The sequence below is a fragment of the Genypterus blacodes genome, unplaced genomic scaffold (assembly GCF_046128005.1).
Source record: "Genypterus blacodes isolate CSIRO-AG114 ecotype Tasmania unplaced genomic scaffold, CSIRO-AGI_Gbla_v1 ptg000029l_1, whole genome shotgun sequence".
NCBI classification, from domain to species: Eukaryota; Metazoa; Chordata; class Actinopteri; order Ophidiiformes; family Ophidiidae; genus Genypterus; species Genypterus blacodes.
The window spans coordinates 7,725,133-7,752,491 of record NW_027466842.1 but is presented as its reverse complement, the minus strand read 5'-3'; the positions used below and the strand labels follow the sequence as shown (position 1 = coordinate 7,752,491).

Sequence of the window (27,359 nt, the reverse complement as noted above, 5' to 3'; positions counted from 1 at the left end):
GGACGGGAGGAAAGCAACGTGAGGAGCAGGAAGAATCGAGAGAGAATATCTCTGAGAGGGAGGAGACCGAGAAGGATCGTGCGGAGGGGCAAGCGGAGAAAGGAAGAGACATACTGGAGTCGGACGGAGAGCAAGGAATGGAGGTGAGAGGACTTGAACTGAATCTGTCTCACCTATAAAGAGCCTCTGTGCGGCTGCTTTCCTTGTTTACGGCCATACCACTCTGAACACGCCCGATCTCGTCTGATCTCGGAAGCTAATCAGCGTCGGGCCAGGTTCGTACTTGGATGGGAGACCGCCTGGGAATACCCAGTGCCGTAAGCATTTTGGCCCTCTGAGCAGCAGGCCTCACCTGGTCCTCCTCCCTCATGTTTCACTCCCTCTGTCAACACGCAATTTCCCTCGGGAGAATAAAGTTGTATCTTATCTTATCTGAAATGTTAGTGTTCTTCTGATGAAGGCATCATGTAAATTGTGATATACATGAACTTGAGTGTAGTCATGCGTACACAGTGACTTGAACTGGGTCTGTCTCACCTATAAAGAGCCTCTGTGTGGCTGCTCTCCTCGTTTACGGCCATACCACTCTGAACACGCCTGATCTCGTCTGATCTTGTGAAGCTAAGCAGCGTCGGGCCAGGTTAGTACTTGGATGGGAGATCGCCTAGGAATACCCGGTGCCGTAAGCATTTTGGCCCTGTGAGCAGCAGGCCTCACCTGGTCCTCCTCCCTCATGTTTCACTCCCTCTGTGAACACGCAAGTTCCCTCGGGAGAATAAAGTTGTATCTTATCTTATCTTATATGAAAGCATACATTCAGAAAATGAGTATTGCACATGGTCATAATATGAGAAGATTGAATGCACATGAGAAGTGAAGTACACGAGCCACTGCATGACGATGATGATGATGACGATGATGATGATGATGAAAGTGAGCGTCAGAGATGTTAGTGGTCCCTCTTTATGTTCTATATGATGATTATCAGTTTCATTAGGTAAGACTTCATTATCCAGAAATGTGTGTTTCTGATGAAGGCATCATGTAAATTGTGATATACATGAACTTGAGTGTAGTCATGTGTACACGGTGACTTGAACTGGGTCCGTCTCACCTATGAAGAGCCTCTGTGTGGCTGCTCTCCTCGTTTACGGCCATACCACTCTGAACACGCCCGATCTCGTCTGATCTCGGAAGCTAAGCAGCGTCGGGCCAGGTTAGTACTTGGATGGGAGACCGCCTGGGAATACCCGGTGCTGTAAGCATTTTGGCCCTCTGAGCAGCAGGCCTCACCTGGTCTTCCTCCCTCATGTTTCACTCCCTCTGTCAACACGCAATTTCCCTCGGGAGAATAAAGTTGTATCTTATCTTATCATATTCATATATGAAAGCATACATTCAGAAAATGAGTATTGCACATGGGCATAATATGAGAAGATTGAATGCACATGAGAAGTGAAGTACACGAGCCACTGTGTGACGATGATGATGATGAAAGTGAGCGTCAGAGATGTAAGTGGTCCCTCTGTATGTTCTATGTGATGATTATCAGTTTTATTAGGTAAGACTTCATTATCCAGAAATGTGTGTTTCTGATGAAGGCATCATGTAAATTGTGATATACATGAACATGAGTGTAGTCATGTGTACACGGTGACTTGAACTGGGTCTGTCTCACCTATAAAGAGCCTCTGTGTGGCTGCTCTCCTCGTTTACGGCCATACCACTCTGAACACGCCCGATCTCGTCTGATCTCGGAAGCTAATCAGCTTCGGGCCAGGTTAGTACTTGGATGGGAGACCGCCTGGGAATACCCAGTGCCGTAAGCATTTTGGCCCTCTGAGCAGCAGGCCTCACCTGGTCCTCCTCCCTCATGTTTCACTCCCTCTCTCAACACGCAATTTCCCTCGGGAAAATAAAGTTGTATCTTATCTTATCTTATATGAAAGCATACATTCAGAAAATGAGTATTGCATATGGTCATAATATGAGAAGATTGAATGCACATGAGAAGTGAAGTACACGAGCCACTGTGTGACGATGATGATGATGAAAATGATGATGAAAGTGAGCGTCAGAAATGTTAGTGGTCCCTCTGTATGTTCCATGTGATGATTATCAGTTTCATTAGGTAAGACTTCATTATCCAGAAATGTGTGTTTCTGAGGAAGGCATCATGTAAATTGTGATATACATGAACTTGAGTGTAGTCATGTGTACACGGTGACTTGAACTGAATCTGTCTCACCTATAAAGAGCCTCTGTGCGGCTGCTTTCCTTGTTTACGGCCATACCACTCTGAACACGCCCGATCTCGTCTGATCTCGGAAGCTAATCAGCGTCGGGCCAGGTTCGTACTTGGATGGGAGACCGCCTGGGAATACCCAGTGCCGTAAGCATTTTGGCCCTCTGAGCAGCAGGCCTCACCTGGTCCTCCTCCCTCATGTTTCACTCCCTCTGTCAACACGCAATTTCCCTCGGGAGAATAAAGTTGTATCTTATCTTATCTGAAATGTTAGTGTTCTTCTGATGAAGGCATCATGTAAATTGTGATATACATGAACTTGAGTGTAGTCATGCGTACACAGTGACTTGAACTGGGTCTGTCTCACCTATAAAGAGCCTCTGTGTGGCTGCTCTCCTCGTTTACGGCCATACCACTCTGAACACGCCTGATCTCGTCTGATCTTGTGAAGCTAAGCAGCGTCGGGCCAGGTTAGTACTTGGATGGGAGATCGCCTAGGAATACCCGGTGCCGTAAGCATTTTGGCCCTGTGAGCAGCAGGCCTCACCTGGTCCTCCTCCCTCATGTTTCACTCCCTCTGTGAACACGCAAGTTCCCTCGGGAGAATAAAGTTGTATCTTATCTTATCTTATATGAAAGCATACATTCAGAAAATGAGTATTGCACATGGTCATAATATGAGAAGATTGAATGCACATGAGAAGTGAAGTACACGAGCCACTGCATGACGATGATGATGATGACGATGATGATGATGATGAAAGTGAGCGTCAGAGATGTTAGTGGTCCCTCTTTATGTTCTATATGATGATTATCAGTTTCATTAGGTAAGACTTCATTATCCAGAAATGTGTGTTTCTGATGAAGGCATCATGTAAATTGTGATATACATGAACTTGAGTGTAGTCATGTGTACACGGTGACTTGAACTGGGTCCGTCTCACCTATGAAGAGCCTCTGTGTGGCTGCTCTCCTCGTTTACGGCCATACCACTCTGAACACGCCCGATCTCGTCTGATCTCGGAAGCTAAGCAGCGTCGGGCCAGGTTAGTACTTGGATGGGAGACCGCCTGGGAATACCCGGTGCTGTAAGCATTTTGGCCCTCTGAGCAGCAGGCCTCACCTGGTCTTCCTCCCTCATGTTTCACTCCCTCTGTCAACACGCAATTTCCCTCGGGAGAATAAAGTTGTATCTTATCTTATCATATTCATATATGAAAGCATACATTCAGAAAATGAGTATTGCACATGGGCATAATATGAGAAGATTGAATGCACATGAGAAGTGAAGTACACGAGCCACTGTGTGACGATGATGATGATGAAAGTGAGCGTCAGAGATGTAAGTGGTCCCTCTGTATGTTCTATGTGATGATTATCAGTTTTATTAGGTAAGACTTCATTATCCAGAAATGTGTGTTTCTGATGAAGGCATCATGTAAATTGTGATATACATGAACATGAGTGTAGTCATGTGTACACGGTGACTTGAACTGGGTCTGTCTCACCTATAAAGAGCCTCTGTGTGGCTGCTCTCCTCGTTTACGGCCATACCACTCTGAACACGCCCGATCTCGTCTGATCTCGGAAGCTAATCAGCTTCGGGCCAGGTTAGTACTTGGATGGGAGACCGCCTGGGAATACCCAGTGCCGTAAGCATTTTGGCCCTCTGAGCAGCAGGCCTCACCTGGTCCTCCTCCCTCATGTTTCACTCCCTCTGTCAACACGCAATGTCCCTCGGGAGAGTAAAGTTCTATCTTATCTTATCTTATATGAAAGCATACATTCAGAAAATGAGTATTGCACATGGCCATAATATGAGATTATTGAATGCACATGAGGAGTGAAGTACACGAGCCACTGTGTGACGATGATGATGATGATGATGATGATGATGATGATGAAAGTGAGCGTCAGAGATGTAAGTGGTCCCTCTGTATGTTCTATGTGATGATTATCAGTTTCATTAGGTAAGACTTCATTATCCAGAAATGTGTGTTTCTGATGAAGGCATCATGTAAATTGTGATATACATGAACTTGAGTGTAGTCATGTGTACACGGTGACTTGAACTGGGTCTGTCTCACCTATAAAGAGCCTCTGTGTGGCTGCTCTCCTCGTTTACGGCCATACCACTCTGAACACGGAAGTAAGAGGAGGTGTGTGTGAGCTCCAGGCGTGCGTGTATTTTGACTGATCCTGTGCGGCAATTTTGATTTTGAGTTTGAACTGTGGCGTTTCTTTAAGCCCAGATTTTTCGTTTCTTTGATAGCTCGGTTTTTGGAGCCACCCCCAGCAGTTTTGACTGTCTGGGGGACACTTTAAGTTATTTGTTTGTTTGGTTTGTGTTTTCCTGATGGAAAATAGTTTATACTGTGCTCCAAGTATGGTGAGAACCAGAGGAAAGGGAGCCAGAGTCGCTGCACCGGGCTCGGACCGGACGGCTGAGGCAAACGAGCCGATGGTGAAAGACGATCGGGCGTACAGGACCGTGGACGGTCAGAATATGACGGGAGAAATGGAGGACACACGTGCGGTGACAGCTCCTGACGTAGCCGAAAATGCGGAAGGAGGAAGAGGGCAGGAGAGAGAAATCATCAGAGAGGAAGAGATACGGATTATTAAGGATAAAGCTGAAGAGTTTCAGCAAAATTTAACGCTCGCCCTGGAGCTGATTGGAGAAGATAAAGTGACCGCAATGGAGCTGATCCAGGCAATACAAGACACTTGTGGGAAAATCATCGCCTGCCGGTACACGGGCAGAAATAAATATGAGATCACAATGAATCACCCGAAGGGGAAAGAAAGACTATTGGACGGCATAAAAATTGGACAGACCGCGATCATGTCCAAGGAGTTATGTAATGATGAGCTGGTGGTCTCGTTTCTGGGGCTGCCGGCGTATATCACGGACAGCGTCATTCTGGGCAAGCTGAACAGCTGGGGAGTGAGTGCAGTATCCCCGATCATCAGGAGAATGTGGCCGGGAACTAGAATTGCTGACGGAACAAGATACGTGAAAGTTAAATTCACGGAGACGGTCCAATCACTTCCATATTCGACCAAGTTTGAGACGGCTTTTGGAGCAGAGTTCTTCAGAGTTTTGCACGACAAACAGGTGAAAGTGTGCAGACAGTGCATACAGACTGGTCATATCCTGAGGGACTGTCCAGATTTCCTTTGTAGAAAATGTGGAGAGCAGGGGCACTATGCAAGGGAGTGCATGGGCAGAGGGAACAAATGCCAGAGCTGCAAAAAGGAGAGCAGCAGATGTGTTTGTGAGGACGTTGATCATGCTCCAGGGACGGGAGGAAAGCAACGTGAGGAGCAGGAAGAATCGAGAGAGAATATCTCTGAGAGGGAGGAGACCGAGAAGGATCGTGCGGAGGGGCAAGCGGAGAAAGGAAGAGACATACTGGAGTCGGACGGAGAGCAAGGAATGGAGGTGAGAGGATCGACAGCTGAGGTGCCGGGACATGGAGACGCAGCAGAGGGGCAGAGTGTGAATACATCGGAGAGAAAGGAGAGGAAGGTGAAAATTGTTCAACTTCAGCGGCCCCCAGAATCAGACTCAGAGATATGCTTGACGGGGTCTCAAGAGTCGGGGAACTCGGAGTCTGATATGGACCTCGGAAACAGCCAGGAGCTGGGGAAGAGAAGACTGCAATGGATGCTGAAGACAAGGGGATCAAAAAGAGGAAAAAGTAAGACGTGAACTGTAGCATAAAGATGATGGGCCTGATTTATCTCTATGTATTTACAATGTTAAAAATACTATCGCAAAACACAAACGGCTTAAGATGTATTAACAAGATGCGAGATGTTTTAAGGGTGGATACTTTTGACATCCTCTGTGTACAAGAGACTAAGTGGACAAGGGAGTGGAGAAGCTATCTGAGGGATACATGGGCTGGAAAAGTGTGGGCAAACAACGGTGTAAATGGACGAGCCGGAGTCGCTATTTTTGCTAAAGGAGATAAGATCAAAAATGTTAAGGAAATAGTGAAGGATGATGAGGGAAGGGTGATCGGTATTGAATTTATTTACAGGAATGTGCTTTACAAACTTTTGAATATTTATGCACCGAATGAGGACAACAAGCGTGGAATTTTCTTTGATCAACTAAAACCGCATTTGGGAGGGAACATTTGTGTAGTGGGGGATTTTAACTGTGCACTTACGAGATTGGATATATCAAGCAACAATACATACAAAAGTGATATAAGTAGGAAATCGCTAAATGAGCTTTTTGACTATTTCAACCTGGTAGATCTGTGGAGGGTGCGCAATATGGGAGAAAGGGGCTTTTCCAGACGACAGACGGTTCTGGGGAAACTTAAACAGTCCAGGATTGACTTATGTCTATTAGCATCTGGGCTGGAAAAAAAAATTTCAAAATGCTGGTATGAGTTCACAGGGTTTAGCGATCACGCAAGGTTATGGGTGGAGCTGGGGGAGAAAGAGCACAAAGGTGGAGGGTTATGGTGTTTAAATAACAGTGTTTTGCTGGATGGAAAATATAGGGAGAAAGTTGAAAATCTACTGAAAGAAAGAAAAAGAGAACTGCAGGGTGAGGGTTGTATAAATATGGGGGAGTGGTGGGAGGAGGTGAAATTGCACATCAAAAAAGTGACAATAAACTATTGTAAAAATAAAATGGAGAAGGAAAGAAGAACTGAGTATAGTTTAAGAGACCAGATTAATAAAGAGCTGGAAAGGTCGATTGCAGAGGAAAACTTCAACAATCTAAAATATCTCATGCTGAGAAAACAATTAGATGAGCTTGAGAAGAAACGGAGCAGAGGGGCAGCTATCAGATCGAGGATGAAGGATATTTTAGAAGGGGAAAAGAATACAAGTTTCTTTTTAGGGCTTGAAAAAAGACAGCAAAAGAAAGCTCATCTGCAAAACCTGAAAAATGAAGAGGGTAAGACAATGGAGAAGACAGAGGAAATGCTGGAGGTGGCTCATAAACATTTTAAAACACTTTTTTCAAAGATGGAGGTAAACTCTACAGACCACAGTGTTTTTGAAGGGATAGAAAAAAAATTAGGGGAAGATGACAGAGCAGACTGTGATAAAAACATAACAGAGGAAGAATTGGAAAGAGCAATAAATGGTTTGAATAAGAACAAAAGTCCAGGGCTGGATGGGTTATCGGGGGAATTTTACATCACCTTTAAACAGGTGATGAAGCCAATTCTCCTGAGAATCTTTCAATGCATGGAGCGGGAGGGGAAAGCATCTGGGGACTTCTTCACGGGGCAATCCGAGTGGTGTATAAGAATAAGGGTGACAAAGGTGATTTGAGGAATTATAGGCCAATTAGTCTGCTAAATACAGATTATAAAATACTGGCTAAAATCCTGGCAAACAGATTGAAGGAGGTGATAGGCACAGTGGTGAATCCCTGTCAGTGTTATGGTGTGGTAGGGAGAGTCATTAGTGACATCATCTTATCGATCCAGGACATCTTTGACAAAATGAATCAGAAGGGAGGGCTGTACATAGGGGTTGATTTAGAGAAGGCGTTTGATAGGGTGGATCATGATTTTTTGTTTAAAACACTGGAAAAGATGGGTTTCGGGGAAGGTTTCACTAAATGGATTAGGTTAATATATAGGAATGCCATCAGTAGGGTGAAAATAAACGGGAGGTTAACTGAGAGCTTCGCTCTGGAGAGGTCAATCAGGCAAGGATGCCCGCTTTCAGCTATGTTATACTCCATAGCGGCAGAACCCTTGTCTGCCCTCATAAGGAGGGACCCAGGGATTTTGGGGATTGAAATGGAAGATAAAACGGACACGAAAATCTACCAGTACGCAGATGACATAAGTATTACGGTTAGGGATGAGAGGAGTGTAGACAGGGTGCTGCAGCATGTAGAGTGCTATGAGAGGGCATCTGGGGCCAAAATCAATGGGGAAAAAACCGAGCTAATGGGCTTTGGTGATGGTTTCGATTGTGTAAATACATGGAATTTTGTAAAGAGAAATGAAATGGTGAAGGTTTTGGGTGTATACGTAGGTAAGAATCGAGATGCAGCAACAAAACAAACGTGGGGTGAAATAGAGGGAAAAATCAAAATGCGATTGGATTTCTGGTCCGGGAGGAAATTGAATCTAAGGGGTAAAGTGATAGTAACTAACGCCCTCCTCCTGTCCAAGTGTCAGTATGCGCTAAGAGTCTGTGAAATGCCGGACAGGGTAATAGGAAAGCTGAATGACATGATGAGTGCTTTCATCTGGAATAAAAAACAGCATTTGATAGCCAGGAAGGTGCTCATCAATGGGCAGAAGGAGGGCGGTTTGAAATTGGTGGACCTGAAAAGTAAAAAGCTTAGTGCACGGATTCGACTGTTAGAGAAATTTATGGGAAACGCAAAGATTTACGCGTGGCAGAAGTGCCTCGACTCTTGCCTACAGGGGTGGGATAATAGAGGAGTGTTTAATCTATGTAGGGAAACGGAGCAAAGGGAAAGAGCACAGGTTAATGCATTTACAGGGGAAATACTTGAAGCGTGGAATATTTTACTGGGGGATTTAAAGTTTAGATGTGAGACTGCGGAGCAGGTGTTACACCAACCAGTTTTCAGAAATCCGTCAATAAGGTGTCAGGGGAAGGTTTTTTCAGGGAGGTACTTGGAGGAACCAGGTTTAAATCAGGTGAAGCACTTTATCCAAAGAGGTGGTGGATTTCTGCAGGAGGAAGTAATCCAGGAGGTCAGGGGAAGATTAGGGAAAGTGAGACCAATAGAGATCAAAAGACTATGCCAGAGAATTTTAGAGGGGTTACCTCGTAGCTGGGTGGCGCTGGTGAAGGGGAGGAGGGCAGAGAAGGCTCTGGAGTTGGTCAGTTTCTCCCTCATCCAAGGAGGGAAAGAGCATGACATACGATCAGTTAACTCCAAGATACTATATAGAGTGTTTTTGGGAAAGGAAAAGAAGAAAGCGGCAGCTGAGGAAGTATGGCTAAGGCAGTTCCATGGGCTTCAGAGGGAGCACATTTGGTCAGATCTAAATGTGAAGTTCATTTCATCAGAGTGCTTTGATACAAATTTCAGGCTCAGACACAATAGAATATTTGTCAATTTGGTGCTAAACCAGATAAATAGACTCAACAGCAAGGTTTGTGATATATGTGAAGTGGAAGTGGAGACATTTAGGCACTTTATTTTTGAATGTAAGGAGTTAAAAGTGTTTTTTGAGAAACTGGACCAATGCTTTCAAAAATGTAGAGTCACAATCACGGAAAAGGAAAAATGGGAGAGGTTTTTTCTATTTGGGTATAAGGAAAGGAAAGCAGGGGTGAACAAATGGCTTATCAATTACATTCTGAGTTATGCCAAACATGTCATCAGACTTCGGAGAAACTATTCACATTTCGAGGACAAAAAAGTGAACATCTGGAGATTTTTCTGTAACTTTATGAAAAGGAATGTGAGTCTGCTGTGGGATGGTGGGGACAAGAACTTCAAACAAAAGGTGCTGGAAGATAACTGTCTATTTGTGAATGGAAATCAGGGTGGGGTGCAAATGTCAATAGGTCAAGGGTGAGGGGTGATGGGTGAAGGAAAAAAAAAAGAGAAAAAAAAAAAAAAAAGATGTGATGAATGGTGTTATAGATTGTTGGAAATAATTTGATTTGATTTGAAATGACTTGTATTTACTTGTGTAAAATGTATTTGTAAAAATATTTATTTTTTGATAATAAAAGAGAAAAAAAAAAAACACGCCCGATCTCGTCTGATCTCGGAAGCTAAGCAGCTTCGGGCCAGGTTAGTACTTGGATGGGAGACCGCCTGGGAATACCCGGTGCCGTAAGCATTTTGGCCCTCTGAGCAGCAGGCCTCACCTGGTCCTCCTCCCTCATGTTTCCCTCCCTCTGTCAACACCCAATGTCCCTCGGGAGAATAAAGTTGTATCTTATCTTATCTTATATGAAAGCATACATTCAGAAAATGAGTTTTGCACATGGGCATAATATGAGAAGATTGAATGCACATGAGAAGTGAAGTACACGAGCCACTGTGTGACGATGATGATGATGATGATGATGAAGATGATGATGATGAAAGTGAGCGTCAGAGATGTTAGTGGTCCCTCTTTATGTTCTATGTGATGATCATCAGTTTCATTAGGTAAGACTTCATTATCCAGAAATGTGTGTTTCTGATGAAGGCATCATGTAAATTGTGATATACATGAACTTGAGTGTAGTCATGTGTACACGGTGACATGAACTGGGTCTGTCTCACCTATAAAGAGCCTCTGTGTGGCTGCTCTCCTCGTTTACGTCCATAACACTCTGAACACGCCCGATCTCGTCTGATCTCGGAAGCTAATCAGCGTCGGGCCAGGTAAGTACTTGGATGGGAGACCGCCTGGGAATACCCGGTGCCGTAAGCATTTTGGCCCTCTGAGCAGCAGGCCTCACCTGGTCCTCCTCCCTCATGTTTCACTCCCTCTGTCAACACGCAATTTCTCTCGGGAGAATAAAGTTGTATCTTATCTTATCTGAAATGTTAGTGTTCTTCTGATGAAGGTGTTGCACACTTGAAGAAAGTAATACTCTCAACGGCGTGCTGGGAAAAGTTTTTCGTTTAATCCAAAGTTTCCACAATACAGCTCACTTCACCATTTACATCTCCCGCCTTCCGTTCTCAGTGGCTACTTCTTCTCTCTCTCACCGTTATGCAACTGCATTATATCCCAGTACTACAGCGCCACTTCTGGCCAAAACATGCAACAACATCGTAACAAAAGAAAATAAAAGGCCACAACTTAATGGAAAAGGGACCAAAGAAAAGACTAAATGGGGGGTATGTCACACTCTCCCCTGCTTAACTAAATGTCGTCCCGACATTTCCCGTCTCAGTTCATCCTGTTTAAGACAATTTGATCACTTCCAGGTTAGAGTCCATTATTCAAGACACATATCTAATGACAGATTTCACATCACACTTATCTCCCCTTAATGTCATGTGTTAAACAGAGGAAGTCATTGTGCACTATGACAACTATCTATTTACTCCGCTGTGTTCACGGGCAGCTTGTCTTGACTGGAATAGGCGTGACCTTTGACCTGTAGCGAAATCACATAGAATCTCACACTTCATATATTCTAATAACTCTTTTCTTCATATCATTTCGTTATAAGAGTCTCTTTACATTTAGTCTTTTCAACCATACTCCTGTAAATACAATATCTTACAACCACCATTTCCTCTTCAGTTATATTTGTGCGATTCTAAATGTGAGAACTGACTTTGTGTGGGCCTATATAAACTAAAAGTATTTTTTTTCTTTTAAACAACACATTAACATTTTCCATCCATCATATGACTTTGACATGAACTAACAAATTGTATTCATCTTAAAACTGGATGGCTTGAACTTACAACTTTAAAGTGCATCATATAATCTCATAACTTTAATTCAATTAACTGTGGGCTGCCCCAACCTATCATATGCGAGTGTTTTGGGTGCAGGTCTATTTCTGAAAGGATATCGTCTCGCAGGTGGTGAAGATGATGGATACTCTTCTCCCTCATTGCTTGCGGTCTCCAGCTCAGCCTCTTCTATATCCTCACTCAGGCCTGCTGTCACAGTCACTTCATTTTCCAGTCCAGTCCCGATCTGTTCTTCTTGCTCTCTGTCCGTGTCTGATGTCCACAGGGTCTGTTCTCCCATCACATTGTCTCCCTCAGGTGCTGGTGTTGCAGCCCGTGGCTGAAACTCTGTAGCCTCTGGTCTGAGGTTCCTTCTGGTTTGTGCTGCGGAGTCTCCTTGGGGCCATCTGGACATGCATCGCCAGTCATCCTCTTCAGAGTCAGATGAACACTCGGGTTCTGCATTCTGTTTTGTCGGTGTCTTTTTCTCTTTGTGTGGTCTCTCACCTCTTTTCTTTTCAGGCTTGTGTGACTCAACTGGCAGGAAGTCACAGGGGAGCAGCAGATTTCGATGAAGCACTCTGGTGCGGCCCTGGCCATCCTCTGGTTGTACTTCATAAACTGGACTTTCTGGGTGTTTTCTCTTGACCACTACATGGACTTTGTCTTCCCAGAATGACCTGAGTTTTCCGGGTCCACCTCTTTCAGTCAAGTTCCTAATGAGAACTCTGCAGCCAGGATACAGCTCTGCACCTTGAACCTTCCGGTCATACAGGTTTTTGGGGGTGGTACGGGGTGGTGCGAGAACCTTGGATGCCAGAGTATTTTTGGAGCTCTGCAAACAACTTATTCTCAAATTCTCTACCCTGATCATGGTGTAATTTCGTGGGGAAGCCGAATTTGAGGACAAAGTCACCGAATATCTTCTCAGCTGCAGTTCGAGCACTGTTGTTAGTACATGCATACGCCTGAGCGAATCGTGTAAAATGGTCCATGACCACCAGAATGTACTCATATCCTCCTTTACACTTCTCTAGGTGCATGAAGTCAATTGAGACCAGCTCAAAGGGGTATGTTGTCACAATACTGGTAAGTGGTGCTCTTACTGCTTTCTGTGGTCTTTTCCGTTTCACACAGCTACAGACCTTGTTGATGTGATGCTCAACGTCTCTCTGCATATGAGGCCAAAAGAAACGCTCACGGATCAGATGGAGTGTCCGTTCAACGCCCAAGGGGACGGAACTTTGGAGGCACAACCAGTTGTGTGCGTGTTGCTGTCTGTTGCCGGAGAACATCCTCAGCATCAATCACCAACTTCGCTTTCTCCCTTGCAAACACTGCCAACTCACTGTGAGTGTCTTTCACCCTCGGCCACTGCTGTTGTGCGACCTGCTGTTTCACCTGCTTCAGCAGTAGATCCTCGTCTTGAGCGGCTCTCAGTGCTTGAGGGGCGATCTGCTTTGCTGCGTTCATCCGCGGCTCACTGCTCAGCTCTGCGATGGCTGTGGTGATGGTCACTGGACACAGCAACTGCTCTCTCTCCACCTGGTGAACTGACAACCCTTTGGAGACACTGGCCAAGATCTCAGACTGTATCTTTTGTGAACAGGTTAGCATATACTTCTCTATGTCAAGGGGCATTCTCGATAGCCCGTCTGCGTCAGAGTTAGACTTCCCTGGCCTGTACTTAATTGAAAATCGGAAGTCTGCCAATTCAGCCACCCATCTCAGCAACGTGGCATTCAATTTAGCTGTTGTCAGCACATATGTCAGAGGGTTATTATCTGTATATACTACAAACGATGGAGTGTAATACAAATAATCCCTAAACCTCTCGCATATAGCCCATTTCATTGCTAAAAACTCTAGCTTACCAGAATGTAGATGGTAATTCTTCTCTGGAGCAGAGAGTGTGCGGGAGCCATACGCAATGACCTTTAACCTTCCCTCCTGTTTTTGATAGAGCACCGCTCCAAGTCCATCCTGGGACGCATCACAATGCATAATGAACGGTTCTTCAAAGTTTGGGTAGCCCAGCACAGGAGGACTGGAGAGGTAATCTATCAGCTGACTGAGAACTGTACTGTGTTCTTCTGTCCACCTGATACGTTGATGTGAGGGTACCTGGCTTTGCTTTGTCTTTCTCACCCCAGCCTTCTGCTTCTTTGTGCCTTTAGGGGTCTCACTGCCTGGTATCTCAGCGCACAGCAGTGCATAGAGAGGCTTAGCTATGCGAGAGAAGTTTGGGATATAGGCTCGGTAGTATGAGATGAATCCTAGCACTTTCCGCACCTCACCCACTGTCGCTGGCTTTCTCTGCTTCATCTCTTGCACTGGGGCTACTTCTGCAGGATCCATTGTGTAGCCTTCCTTCGATACGATCTTTCCCAGAAATCTGACCTGGTTCTTAAAGAGCTCACATTTCTTTGCAGTCAATTTCATCCCGTGCTGTTGGTAGCGCTGAAGCACTTTTCTCACATCTTTCAGGTGATTATCAAATGTTTGGCTATGAACCAGATTATCGTCTAGATATGGCTCGCAAATTTCATCTCTGAGTCCAGATAGACACTCCTCCATGCTGCGCTGGAATTCGGAGGGTGCTGTAGACAAGCCAAAAGGGATTCGGATCCACTCATATAGGCCCCAGGGTGTTATAAAAGCTGTGAGTGGTCTACTACTTTCTTCCACGAACCCCTGATGGTAGGCCTTGCCTTGATCTAACACTGAAAACCATGCACTCCCATGTAAACTATCTAGCATATCTTGAATGCGGGGAATAGGGTGGCGATCTGGCAGAGACTTACGGTTGAGTTCTCTGTAGTCACAGCACAGACGGAGGTTCCCATCTTTTTTCCGCACACAGACAATGGGAGATGAGTAATGTGACCTAGATTTTTGGATCCAGCCCCTATTTAACAAGTCTTCTAAGTACTGTTTTACTTCTTTGTGAAGTGGCTTAGGCACAGACACATAGGTACGTCTTACCGGTGTTGTATCTGTGAGTCTGATTTTCCGTTGTAGGGAAGGGATGTATCCCACATCATCATCGTCTCTGGCGAACGCTCTGCATTCCTCCCTCAACATCTGCTTCACTTGTCGCTGCTGAGCAAGGGGGAGGTGAATCAGTGTGATTGGTGGGTCCCACCTTTCCTCGTCCACCACTGTCCTTCCATCAGGCTCAGGCTCATCCTCCCTGCTGACCTCTGGACGTTCGACTGGAGAAGCTGGTCGGGGAGTGACTGGCTTGGCGTCCACTGGATAGACAGCTTTGACCAGTTGAACCTGCCCCAACACTGTGCGTGGGCTCAGGGTGACATCATGACAGGTGTAATTGGTGATGGGCAGTGCTATGCGAGAATATGTCCCTTCGCTAAGAGTCATCATGCTCTCTGACATACTCAGGCCATCTGGCCAGGGGGCATGTTCATCAGGCAGAAAAAGGGCTTCTTGACTGGACAGTAGAGGACCTGTTCTCACAGCACATTTTATAGTTCTTACCTGACCTGCTGGGATCACTTCCTTCTGCCTGCCCACTCTCACTAGGCCGTCACTGCACTCAGGGTCACTGTTTTGAATAATTTTCACTAACATTTCAGTCTTTTTACAGCTAAAAGAGAAAGCTGTGCTCACAGCCTGTGTTATTACTTCATGTGGACCCTCCACACCATTCTTTAACAACAGTTCAATTACATTGTAACCAATGATTGGCTCTTCTGCTGCTCCTTTCTCACCTGTCACGAGCATGGGCACCTGAAGCGTGAACTCTGGAGCATGTGATGGGTCTAGGTGGAACGTGACCTCCACCCAGCCTAGGAAAGGGATGTCGGTCTGGTTGACAGCTTTCCCCACAAAAGGACCAGGGCCGAGGAGTTCTTCAGTGCTCCGTACCTTCACCTCTGGGATGCAGTTCTTCCTCCAGGTCTCATTGATAAGGCAGACTTGCGATCCAGTGTCCCATAAGGCTTGAGTCTTCACCCCATCTAGGTAGCAACTCACCATGCACTTCTTTCCAATAAGTCTCAGCAGCTGTGAATGGTGACGAGGGGAGATGTGGCTAATATAAGCAGAACCTGCCAATCTTCCACCTGGGGAACACCTTTCTGCTCGCAGTCTCTCTTCTAATTGTACAATGCTTTCTCTAAGAATAGTAGGGGTGTTGAGTGACCTGCTATGCTGTTCTTGAGTGTCAGGGGAGGTACATTCTACAGTCTGTCCTTTGATATTAGCTGAATCAGTGTTGCCTCTTGAGTTCCTTTGGCCTCTGCATCCTCTTGAGAGGTGTCCACTCAGGCCACATTTGAAGCAGTGGTCACACTGTTCCTCTTCACCCCGGTCTTGACATCCTCTGCATGCCCTCTTCCCTCTGTTTTGGAACTGGTGAGATGGTCGTGCTGAGTACTGAACATTCTTCCTCAGCTCAGCCACTTCCTCTCTCAGCTGTTTCACTGCATCCATCAGTTCAGTTTCTGAAGAGCTTTTTGGAGTTTTTATCTTCTGACTTTTAACACTGGCCTTGACTGAAGCTGTGTTCAGATGGCTGGTCATTGTCTGTTTCCCTGTCACTATACAGCTGGTAAGTAGTTGTTTCTGTTTTTAGCTCATTTATTCTGGCTGGCTTATTTGGGATACTTTTCTTCAATTTCTGCTGTGTCTCCCAATCAACAGCAGCAGCATCATTCATTTTCTCTATCAATATCTCGTCAGTCACTCCTAGATCATCTAGGTGAGGTTTCAGCTGCATTTTAACATTATCACTCAGTAGTCCTGTACTGACTGACCTAAGAAACTTTTTCTGAATGAGGTCTGGGCTATACTGTACATCTGAGCTGGCATCTTCTGCAGCCGCCAGTAGCCTCTCTTTGAGTTCAACTGCACGAAAAAGAAAATTCTGAGGGGATTCTTTTGCATCTTGAGTTATGTTAATGAGTCTGTGGAACATATCTGTAGTGTTGTTTTCTTTGAAATGGGCTTTAAGAATCGTCTTCAACTGCACGAGTGTCAAATTATTTTTGGCTTCCAGCATATCACGTAAACTGAGCCCTGGTGTATCAGCTTTTACTACGGCTTCAACAATTTCTACATCACTGTGGCCTTTACGTTTTTCAGAGTCTATTTGGTACATGAGGTTAGTGTATGATAACTTGTCTCTCTGCCCCAATTCACCTATCTGGCCATTAATCCGAAACTCGCGTCTGATAACCACTTCAGGGGCTCTGGAGAATGGGAGTTCTGGCGGGCTAGCCGTCCTGTTCATTTTTTCCCGAAGCCGACTCATTTCCTCCTCGAGCATTTTGGTCGACGTCTGGAATGTCAACTGCATTTCAGCATACTGTTTTTGTAGCTTTTGTAGCTCCTCTTCATTTTTATCATACCTCTCTGGTTTGGGCGCGTTTTCTCTCAATCGCTTAGCTGTAGCTAACAACTCTTGCCCAAATGTCTCTGCTACATCTTGTTCCTCCACTTCAAAAGCATTCTCTACTGACTCATTAATTGCTCGGATCAGCGTGTGTTTCTTCTCCTTGTCTGATGAAACTTTAGCTCGGATACACACTTCTTTTAGCTGTTCCACGTTTAGCCGACACAGTAGCTCCGTTAGCTGATCCTGTAACTGCTCCAGCTCCATTTTGCGTGTTCCAACGTTCGTTCTTTTTTTTTGTCTTCAGACTTCTTTTTTGTATCACGTTGAGTCCCTGTTCGGGCGCCAATTTTGTTGCACACTTGAAGAAAGTAATACTCTCAACGGCGTGCTGGGAAAGCTTTTTCGTTTAATCCAAAGTTTCCACAATACAGCTCACTTCACCATTTACATCTCCCGCCTTCCGTTCTCAGTGGCTACTTCTTCTCTCTCTCACCGTTATGCAACTGCATTATATCCCAGTACTACAGCGCCACTTCTGGCCAAAACATGCAACAACATCGTAACAAAAGAAAATAAAAGGCCACAACTTAATGGAAAAGGGACCAAAGAAAAGACTAAATGGGGGGTATGTCACAAAGGCATCATGTAAATTGTGATATACATGAACTTGAGTGTAGTCATGTGTACACGGTGACTTGAACTGGGTCTGTCTCACCTATAAAGAGCCTCTGTGTTGCTGCTCTCCTTGTTCACGGCCATACCACTCTGAACACGCCCGATCTCTTCTGATCTCAGAAGCTAAGCAGCGTCGGGCCAGGTTAGTACTTGGATGGGAGACCGCCTGGGAATACCCGGTGCTGTTAGCATTTTGGCCCTCTGAGCAGCAGGCCTCACCTGGTCCTCCTCCCTCATGTTTCACTCCCTCTGTCAACACCCAATGTCCCTCGGGAGAATAAAGTTGTATCTTATCTTATCTTATATGAAAGCATACATTCAGAAAATGAGTATTGCACATGGGCATAATATGACAAGATTGAATGCACATGAGAAGTGAAGTACACGAGCCACTGTGTGACGATGATGATTATGATGATGATGATGATGATGAAAGTGAGCGTCAGAGATGTTAGTTGTCCCTCTTTATCTTCTATGTGATGATTATCAGTTTCATTAGGTAAGACTTCATTATCCAGAAATGTGTGTTTCTGATGAAGGCATCATGTAAATTGTGATATACATGAACATGAGTGTAGTCATGTGTACACGGTGACTTGAACTGGGTCTGTCTCACCTATAAAGAGCCTCTGTGTGGCTGCTCTCCTAGTTTAAGGCCGTACCACTCTGAACACGCACAATCTCGGAAGCTAAGGAGCGTCGGGCCAGGTTAATACTTGGATGGGAGACCGCCTGGGAATACCCGGTGCCGTAAGCATTTTGGCCCTCTGAGCAGCAGGCCTCACCTGGTCCTCCTCCCTCATGTTTCACTCCCTCTGTCAACACGCAATTTCCCTCGGGAGAGTAAAGTTGTATCTTATCTTATCTGAAATGTTAGTGTTCTTCTGATGAAGGCATCATGTAAATTGTGATATACATGAACTTGAGTGTAGTCATGCGTACACGGTGACTTGAACTGGGTCTGTCTCACCTATAAAGAGCCTCTGTGTGGCTGCTCTCCTCGTTTACGGCCATACCACTCTGAACACGCCTGATCTCGTCTGATCTTGTGAAGCTAAGCAGCGTCGGGCCAGGTTAGTACTTGGATGGGAGATCGCCTAGGAATACCCGGTGCCGTAAGCATTTTGGCCCTGTGAGCAGCAGGCCTCACCTGGTCCTCCTCCCTCATGTTTCACTCCCTCTGTGAACACGCAAGTTCCCTCGGGAGAATAAAGTTGTATCTTATCTTATCTTATATGAAAGCATACATTCAGAAAATGAGTATTGCACATGGGCATAATATGAGATGATTGAATGCACATGAGGAGTGAAGTACAGGAGCCACTGTGTGACGATGATGATGATGATGATGATGATGATGATGATGATGAAAGTGAGCGTCAGAGATGTAAGTGGTCCCTCTGTATGTTCTATGTGATGATTATCAGTTTCATTAGGTAAGACTTCATTATCCAGAAATGTGTGTTTCTGATGAAGGCATCATGTAAATTGTGATATACATGAACTTGAGTGTAGTCATGTGTACACGGTGACTTGAACTGGGTCTGTCTCACCTATAAAGAGCCTCTGTGTGGCTGCTCTCCTAGTTTAAGGCCGTACCACTCTGAACACGCACAATCTCGGAAGCTAAGGAGCGTCGGGCCAGGTTAATACTTGGATGGGAGACCGCCTGGGAATACCCGGTGCCGTAAGCATTTTGGCCCTCTGAGCAGCAGGCCTCACCTGGTCCTCCTCCCTCATGTTTCACTCCCTCTGTCAACACGCAATTTCCCTCGGGAGAATAAAGTTGTCTCTTATCTTTTCTGAAATGTTAGTGTTCTTCTGATGAAGGCATCATGTAAATTGTGATATACATGAACTTGAGTGTAGTCATGTGTACACGGTGACTTGAACTGGGTCTGTCTCACCTATAAAGAGCCTCTGTGTGGCTGCTCTCCTCGTTTACGGCCATACCACTCTGAACACGGAAGTAAGAGGAGGTGTGTGTGAGCTCCAGGCGTGCGTGTATTTTGACTGATCCTGTGCGGCAATTTTGATTTTGAGTCTGAACTGTGGCGTTTCTTTAAACCCAGATTTTTCGTTTCTTTGATAGCTCGGTTTTTGGAGCCACCCCCAGCAGTTTTGACTGTCTGGGGGACACTTTAAGTTATTTGTTTGTTTGGTTTGTGTTTTCCTGATGGAAAATAGTTTATACTGTGCTCCAAGTATGGTGAGAACCAGAGGAAAGGGAGCCAGAGTCGCTGCACCGGGCTCGGACCGGACGGCCGAGGCAAACGAGCCGATGGTGAAAGACGATCGGGCGTACAGGACCGTGGACGGTCAGAATATGACGGGAGAAATGGAGGACACACGTGCGGTGACAGCTCCTGACGTAGCCGAAAATGCGGAAGGAGGAAGAGGGCAGGAGAGAGAAATCATCAGAGAGGAAGAGATACGGATTATTAAGGATAAAGCTGAAGAGTTTCAGCAAAATTTAACGCTCGCCCTGGAGCTGATTGGAGAAGATAAAGTGACCGCAATGGAGCTGATCCAGGCAATACAAGACACTTGTGGGAAAATCATCGCCTGCCGGTACACGGGCAGAAATAAATATGAGATCACAATGAATCACCCGAAGGGGAAAGAAAGACTATTGGACGGCATAAAAATTGGACAGACCGCGATCATGTCCAAGGAGTTATGTAATGATGAGCTGGTGGTCTCGTTTCTGGGGCTGCCGGCGTATATCACGGACAGCGTCATTCTGGGCAAGCTGAACAGCTGGGGAGTGAGTGCAGTATCCCCGATCATCAGGAGAATGTGGCCGGGAACTAGAATTGCTGACGGAACAAGATACGTGAAAGTTAAATTCACGGAGACGGTCCAATCACTTCCATATTCGACCAAGTTTGAGACGGCTTTTGGAGCAGAGTTCTTCAGAGTTTTGCACGACAAACAGGTGAAAGTGTGCAGACAGTGCATACAGACTGGTCATATCCTGAGGGACTGTCCAGATTTCCTTTGTAGAAAATGTGGAGAGCAGGGGCACTATGCAAGGGAGTGCATGGGCAGAGGGAACAAATGCCAGAGCTGCAAAAAGGAGAGCAGCAGATGTGTTTGTGAGGACGTTGATCATGCTCCAGGGACGGGAGGAAAGCAACGTGAGGAGCAGGAAGAATCGAGAGAGAATATCTCTGAGAGGGAGGAGACCGAGAAGGATCGTGCGGAGGGGCAAGCGGAGAAAGGAAGAGACATACTGGAGTCGGACGGAGAGCAAGGAATGGAGGTGAGAGGATCGACAGCTGAGGTGCCGGGACATGGAGACGCAGCAGAGGGGCAGAGTGTGAATACATCGGAGAGAAAGGAGAGGAAGGTGAAAATTGTTCAACTTCAGCGGCCCCCAGAATCAGACTCAGAGATATGCTTGACGGGGTCTCAAGAGTCGGGGAACTCGGAGTCTGATATGGACCTCGGAAACAGCCAGGAGCTGGGGAAGAGAAGACTGCAATGGATGCTGAAGACAAGGGGATCAAAAAGAGGAAAAAGTAAGACGTGAACTGTAGCATAAAGATGATGGGCCTGATTTATCTCTATGTATTTACAATGTTAAAAATACTATCGCAAAACACAAACGGCTTAAGATGTATTAACAAGATGCGAGATGTTTTAAGGGTGGATACTTTTGACATCCTCTGTGTACAAGAGACTAAGTGGACAAGGGAGTGGAGAAGCTATCTGAGGGATACATGGGCTGGAAAAGTGTGGGCAAACAACGGTGTAAATGGACGAGCCGGAGTCGCTATTTTTGCTAAAGGAGATAAGATCAAAAATGTTAAGGAAATAGTGAAGGATGATGAGGGAAGGGTGATCGGTATTGAATTTATTTACAGGAATGTGCTTTACAAACTTTTGAATATTTATGCACCGAATGAGGACAACAAGCGTGGAATTTTCTTTGATCAACTAAAACCGCATTTGGGAGGGAACATTTGTGTAGTGGGGGATTTTAACTGTGCACTTACGAGATTGGATATATCAAGCAACAATACATACAAAAGTGATATAAGTAGGAAATCGCTAAATGAGCTTTTTGACTATTTCAACCTGGTAGATCTGTGGAGGGTGCGCAATATGGGAGAAAGGGGCTTTTCCAGACGACAGACGGTTCTGGGGAAACTTAAACAGTCCAGGATTGACTTATGTCTATTAGCATCTGGGCTGGAAAAAAAGATTTCAAAATGCTGGTATGAGTTCACAGGGTTTAGCGATCATGCAAGGTTATGGGTGGAGCTGGGGGAGAAAGAGCACAAAGGTGGAGGGTTATGGTGTTTAAATAACAGTGTTTTGCTGGATGGAAAATATAGGGAGAAAGTTGAAAAACTACTGAAAGAAAGAAAAAGAGAACTGCAGGGTGAGGGTTGTATAAATATGGGGGAGTGGTGGGAGGAGGTGAAATTGCACATCAAAAAAGTGACAATAAACTATTGTAAAAATAAAATGGAGAAGGAAAGAAGGACTGAGTATAGTTTAAGAGACCAGATTAATAAAGAGCTGGAAAGGTCGATTGCAGAGGAAAACTTCAACAATCTAAAATATCTCATGCTGAGAAAACAATTAGATGAGCTTGAGAAGAAACGGAGCAGAGGGGCAGCTATCAGATCGAGGATGAAGGATATTTTAGAAGGGGAAAAGAATACAAGTTTCTTTTTAGGGCTTGAAAAAAGACAGCAAAAGAAAGCTCATCTGCAAAACCTGAAAAATGAAGAGGGTAAGACAATGGAGAAGACAGAGGAAATGCTGGAGGTGGCTCATAAACATTTTAAAACACTTTTTTCAAAGATGGAGGTAAACTCTACAGACCACAGTGTTTTTGAAGGGATAGAAAAAAAATTAGGGGAAGATGACAGAGCAGACTGTGATAAAAACATAACAGAGGAAGAATTGGAAAGAGCAATAAATGGTTTGAATAAGAACAAAAGTCCAGGGCTGGATGGGTTATCGGGGGAATTTTACATCACCTTTAAACAGGTGATGAAGCCAATTCTCCTGAGAATCTTTCAATGCATGGAGCGGGAGGGGAAAGCATCTGGGGACTTCTTCACGGGGCTAATCCGAGTGGTGTATAAGAATAAGGGTGACAAAGGTGATTTGGGGAATTATAGGCCAATTAGTCTGCTAAATACAGATTATAAAATACTGGCTAAAATCCTGGCAAACAGATTGAAGGAGGTGATAGGCACAGTGGTGAATCCCTGTCAGTGTTATGGTGTGGTAGGGAGAGACATTAGTGACATCATCTTATCGATCCAGGACATCTTTGACAAAATGAATCAGAAGGGAGGGCTGTACATAGGGGTTGATTTAGAGAAGGCGTTTGATAGGGTGGATCATGATTTTTTGTTTAAAACACTGGGAAAGATGGGTTTCGGGGAAGGTTTCACTAAATGGATTAGGTTAATATATAGGAATGCCATCAGTAGGGTGAAAATAAACGGGAGGTTAACTGAGAGCTTCGCTCTGGAGAGGTCAATCAGGCAAGGATGCCCGCTTTCAGCTATGTTATACTCCATAGCGGCAGAACCCTTGTCTGCCCTCATTAGGAGGGACCCAGGGATTTTGGGGATTGAAATGGAAGATAAAACGGACACGAAAATCTACCAGTACGCAGATGACATAAGTATTACGGTTAGGAATGAGAGGAGTGTAGACAGGGTGCTGCAGCATGTAGAGTGCTATGAGAGGGCATCTGGGGCCAAAATCAATGGGGAAAAAACCGAGCTAATGGGCTTTGGTGATGGTTTCGATTGTGTAAATAAATGGAATTTTGTAAAGAGAAATGAAATGGTGAAGGTTTTGGGTGTATACGTAGGTAAGAATCGAGATGCAGCAACAAAACAAACGTGGGGTGAAATAGAGGGAAAAATCAAAATGCGATTGGATTTCTGGTCCGGGAGGAAATTGAATCTAAGGGGTAAAGTGATAGTAACTAACGCCCTCCTCCTGTCCAAGTGTCAGTATGCGCTAAGAGTCTGTGAAATGCCGGACAGGGTAATAGGAAAGCTGAATGACATGATGAGTGCTTTCATCTGGAATAAAAAACAGCATTTGATAGCCAGGAAGGTGCTCATCAATGGGCAGAAGGAGGGCGGTTTGAAATTGGTGGACCTGAAAAGTAAAAAGCTTAGTGCACGGATTCGACTGTTAGGGAAATTTATGGGAAACGCAAAGATTTACGCGTGGCAGAAGTGCCTCGACTCTTGCCTACAGGGGTGGGATAATAGAGGAGTGTTTAATCTATGTAGGGAAACGGAGCAAAGGGAAAGAGCACAGGTTAATGCATTTACAGGGGAAATACTTGAAGCGTGGAATATTTTACTGGGGGATTTAAAGTTTAGATGTGAGACTGCGGAGCAGGTGTTACACCAACCAGTTTTCAGAAATCCGGCAATAAGGTGTCAGGGGAAGGTTTTTTCAGGGAGGTACTTGGAGGAACTAGGTTTAAATCAGGTGAAGCACTTTATCCAAAGAGGTGGTGGATTTCTGCAGGAGGAAGTAATCCAGGAGGTCAGGGGAAGATTAGGGAAAGTGAGACCAATAGAGATCAAAAGACTATGCCAGAGAATTTTAGAGGGGTTACCTCGTAGCTGGGTGGCGCTGGTGAAGGGGAGGAGGGCAGAGAAGGCTCTGGAGTTGGTCAGTTTCTCCCTCATCCAAGGAGGGAAAGAGCATGACATACGATCAGTTAACTCCAAGATACTATATAGAGTGTTTTTGGGAAAGGAAAAGAAGAAAGCGGCAGTTGAGGAAGTATGGCTAAGGCAGTTCCATGGGCTTCAGAGGGAGCACATTTGGTCAGATCTAAATGTGAAGTTCATTTCATCAGAGTGCTTTGATACAAATTTCAGGCTCAGACACAATAGAATATTTGTCAATTTGGTGCTAAACCAGATAAATAGACTCAACAGCAAGGTTTGTGATATATGTGAGGTGGAAGTGGAGACATTTAGGCACTTTATTTTTGAATGTAAGGAGTTAAAAGTGTTTTTTGAGAAACTGGACCAATGCTTTCAAAAATGTAGAGTCACAATCACGGAAAAGGAAAAATGGGAGATGTTTTTTCTATTTGGGTATAAGGAAAGGAAAGCAGGGGTGAACAAATGGCTTATCAATTACATTCTGAGTTATGCCAAACATGTCATCAGACTTCGGAGAAACTATTCACATTTCGAGGACAAAAAAGTGAACATCTGGAGATTTTTCTGTAACTTTATGAAAAGGAATGTGAGTCTGCTGTGGGATGGTGGGGACAAGAATTTCAAACAAAAGGTGCTGGAAGATAACTGTCTATTTGTGAATGGAAATCAGGGTGGGGTGCAAATGTCAATAGGTCAAGGGTGAGGGGTGATGGGTGAAGGAAAATAAAAAAAAAAATGTGATGAATGGTGTTATGGATTGTTGGAAATAATTTGATTTGATTTGAAATGACTTGTATTTACTTGTGTAAAATGTATTTGTAAAAATATTTATTTTTTTGATAATAAAAGAGAAAAAAAAAGAAACACGCCCGATCTCGTCTGATCTCAGAAGCTAAGCAGTGTCGGGCCAGGTTAGTACTTGGATGGGAGACCGCCTGGGAATACCCGGTGCAAAAAGCATTTTGGCCCTCTGAGCAGCAGGCCTCACCTGGTCCTCCTCCCTCATGTTTCACTCCCTCTGTGAACACGCAATTTCCCTCGGGAGAATAAAGTTGTATCTTATCTTATCAGAAATGTGAGTGTTCTACTGATGAAGGCATCATGTAAATTGTGATATACATGAACTTGAGTGTAGTCATGTGTACACGGTGACTTGAACTGGGTCTGTCTCACCTATAAAGAGCCTCTGTGTGGCTGCTCTCCTCGTTTACGGCCATACCACTCTGAACACGCCTGATCTCGTCTGATCTCGGAAGCTAAGCAGCGGCAGGCCAGATTAGTACTTGGATGGGAGACCGCCTGGGAATACCCGGTGCCGTAAGCATTTTGGCCCTCTGAGCAGCAGGCCTCACTTGGTCCTCCTCCCTCATGTTTCACTCCCTCTGTGAACACACAGTTTCCCTCGTGAGAATAAAGTTGCATCTTATCTAATCTTATATGAAAGCATACATTCAGAAAATGAGTATTGCACATGGTCATAAAATGAGAAGATTGAATGCACATGAGAAGTGAAGTACACGAGCCACTGTGTGACGATGATGATGATGATGATGAAAGTGAGCGTCAGAGATGTTAGTGGTCCCTCTGTATGTTCTATGTGATGATTATCAGTCTCATTAGGTAAGACTTCATTATCCAGAAATGTGTGTTTCTGATGAAGGCATCATGTAAATTGTGATATACATGAACTTGAGTGTAGTCATGTGTACACGGTGACTTGAACTGGGTCTGTCTCACCTATAAAGAGCCTCTGTGTGGCTGTTTTCCTCGTTTACGGCCATACCACTCTGAACAAGCCCGATCTCGTCTGATCTCGGAAGCTAAGCAGCGTCGGGCCAGGTTAGTACTTGGATGGGAGACCACCTGGGAATACCCGGTGCCGTAAGCATTTTGGCCCTCTGAGCAGCAGGCCTCACCTGGTCTTCCTCCCTCATGTTTCACTCCCTCTGTCAACACGCAATTTCCCTCGGGAGAATAAAGTTGTATCTTATCTTATCATATATGAAAGCATACATTCAGAAAATGAGTATTGCACATGGGCATAATATGAGAAGATTGAATGCACATGAGAAGTGAAGTACACGAGCCACTGTGTGACGATGATGATGATGAAAGTGAGCGTCAGAGATGTAAGTGGTCCCTCTGTATGTTCTATGTGATGATTATCAGTTTTATTAGGTAAGACTTCATTATCCAGAAATGTGTGTTTCTGATGAAGGCATCATGTAAATTGTGATATTGTGGTGATTATACATAATTCCCCCTCGGACTATGGTGTGGGTAGGTGTGTTCCCCACGGTGGTTAAAAGGGCGAGGACTTCCGGTCCGTAGGTGTTGTTGTTCTGCTGTATTGATTGTACGAGACGAGTGAATCCGCATGTCTATAAAGTGGACGTTAAAACTCAATACGCCGCCTTCGACTCCCGTCCTTCGGCACTACACTGGTGACCCTGACGCGAGTCTCGACGAAGTATCCGAGACTGGACTGAACATGGCCGTTTTTCTCAAATTGCCGGAGTTTTGGGAGACGTCCGCGGCGGCATGGTTTGCACAGACGGAAGCTCAATTCGCCCTCCGCGGGATAACGGATGACGACACACGCTATTTCCACGTCGTCTCCGCACTGGGGAGCTCTACAGCGGCCCGGACAGTGGGGTTTATTACTTCTCTTCCTGCCCTGGAGAAATATGCAGCATTCAAGACTCTCCTGCTCAAAACCTTCGAGCTGTCACGGCCGGAACGAGCCCGACGCCTGTTCGCTATTCACGGCCTCGGAGACAGTAAGCCCTCAGAGCACATGGAGATGATGCTGAACCTGCTAGGTAAAGAAGAGCCAAATTTCCTGTTCATGGAACTGTTCCTTTGGCACATGCCGCCACACGTGCAAACAGCCTTAACTAATACAACTATCACGGAGCCACGAGCTTTCGCCGAGGAGGCTGATCGCTTTTTCCTGGCTACCCAGCGTTTCGCCCCTGAGGTGCTAGCCCCGACGCGCAGCTACATGCCCCCCAG

The 27,359-nt window shown here is 45.2% G+C and overlaps 9 non-coding genes and 4 pseudogenes across 9 annotated transcripts; all 13 read left to right on the top strand.

The window, feature by feature from the left end:
* The first annotated feature begins 205 nt into the window (after positions 1-205).
* On the top strand, positions 206-324 carry LOC142994450 (5S ribosomal RNA). Its single transcript, XR_012961393.1, has one exon. It is a non-coding gene; the product is annotated as a 5S ribosomal RNA (ribosomal RNA).
* A 245-nt stretch (positions 325-569) lies between these two features.
* On the top strand, positions 570-689 carry LOC142994402 (5S ribosomal RNA; annotated as a pseudogene).
* Positions 690-1,146: 457 nt separating this feature from the next.
* Positions 1,147-1,265, top strand: LOC142994423 (5S ribosomal RNA). Its single transcript, XR_012961366.1, has one exon. It is a non-coding gene; the product is annotated as a 5S ribosomal RNA (ribosomal RNA).
* A 445-nt stretch (positions 1,266-1,710) lies between these two features.
* Positions 1,711-1,829, top strand: LOC142994459 (5S ribosomal RNA). Its single transcript, XR_012961402.1, has one exon. It is a non-coding gene; the product is annotated as a 5S ribosomal RNA (ribosomal RNA).
* Positions 1,830-2,280: 451 nt separating this feature from the next.
* Positions 2,281-2,399, top strand: LOC142994449 (5S ribosomal RNA). Its single transcript, XR_012961392.1, has one exon. It is a non-coding gene; the product is annotated as a 5S ribosomal RNA (ribosomal RNA).
* Positions 2,400-2,644: 245 nt separating this feature from the next.
* LOC142994401 (5S ribosomal RNA) lies at positions 2,645-2,764 on the top strand (annotated as a pseudogene).
* Positions 2,765-3,221: 457 nt separating this feature from the next.
* LOC142994379 (5S ribosomal RNA) lies at positions 3,222-3,340 on the top strand. The gene has a single exon (XR_012961348.1). It is a non-coding gene; the product is annotated as a 5S ribosomal RNA (ribosomal RNA).
* A 445-nt stretch (positions 3,341-3,785) lies between these two features.
* LOC142994458 (5S ribosomal RNA) lies at positions 3,786-3,904 on the top strand. Its single transcript, XR_012961401.1, has one exon. It is a non-coding gene; the product is annotated as a 5S ribosomal RNA (ribosomal RNA).
* A 6,630-nt stretch (positions 3,905-10,534) lies between these two features.
* Positions 10,535-10,653, top strand: LOC142994387 (5S ribosomal RNA; annotated as a pseudogene).
* Positions 10,654-17,742: 7,089 nt separating this feature from the next.
* LOC142994453 (5S ribosomal RNA) lies at positions 17,743-17,861 on the top strand. Its single transcript, XR_012961396.1, has one exon. It is a non-coding gene; the product is annotated as a 5S ribosomal RNA (ribosomal RNA).
* Positions 17,862-18,672: 811 nt separating this feature from the next.
* LOC142994400 (5S ribosomal RNA) lies at positions 18,673-18,792 on the top strand (annotated as a pseudogene).
* A 6,757-nt stretch (positions 18,793-25,549) lies between these two features.
* On the top strand, positions 25,550-25,668 carry LOC142994444 (5S ribosomal RNA). Its single transcript, XR_012961387.1, has one exon. It is a non-coding gene; the product is annotated as a 5S ribosomal RNA (ribosomal RNA).
* A 445-nt stretch (positions 25,669-26,113) lies between these two features.
* LOC142994385 (5S ribosomal RNA) lies at positions 26,114-26,232 on the top strand. Its single transcript, XR_012961352.1, has one exon. It is a non-coding gene; the product is annotated as a 5S ribosomal RNA (ribosomal RNA).
* Positions 26,233-27,359: the final 1,127 nt, after the last annotated feature.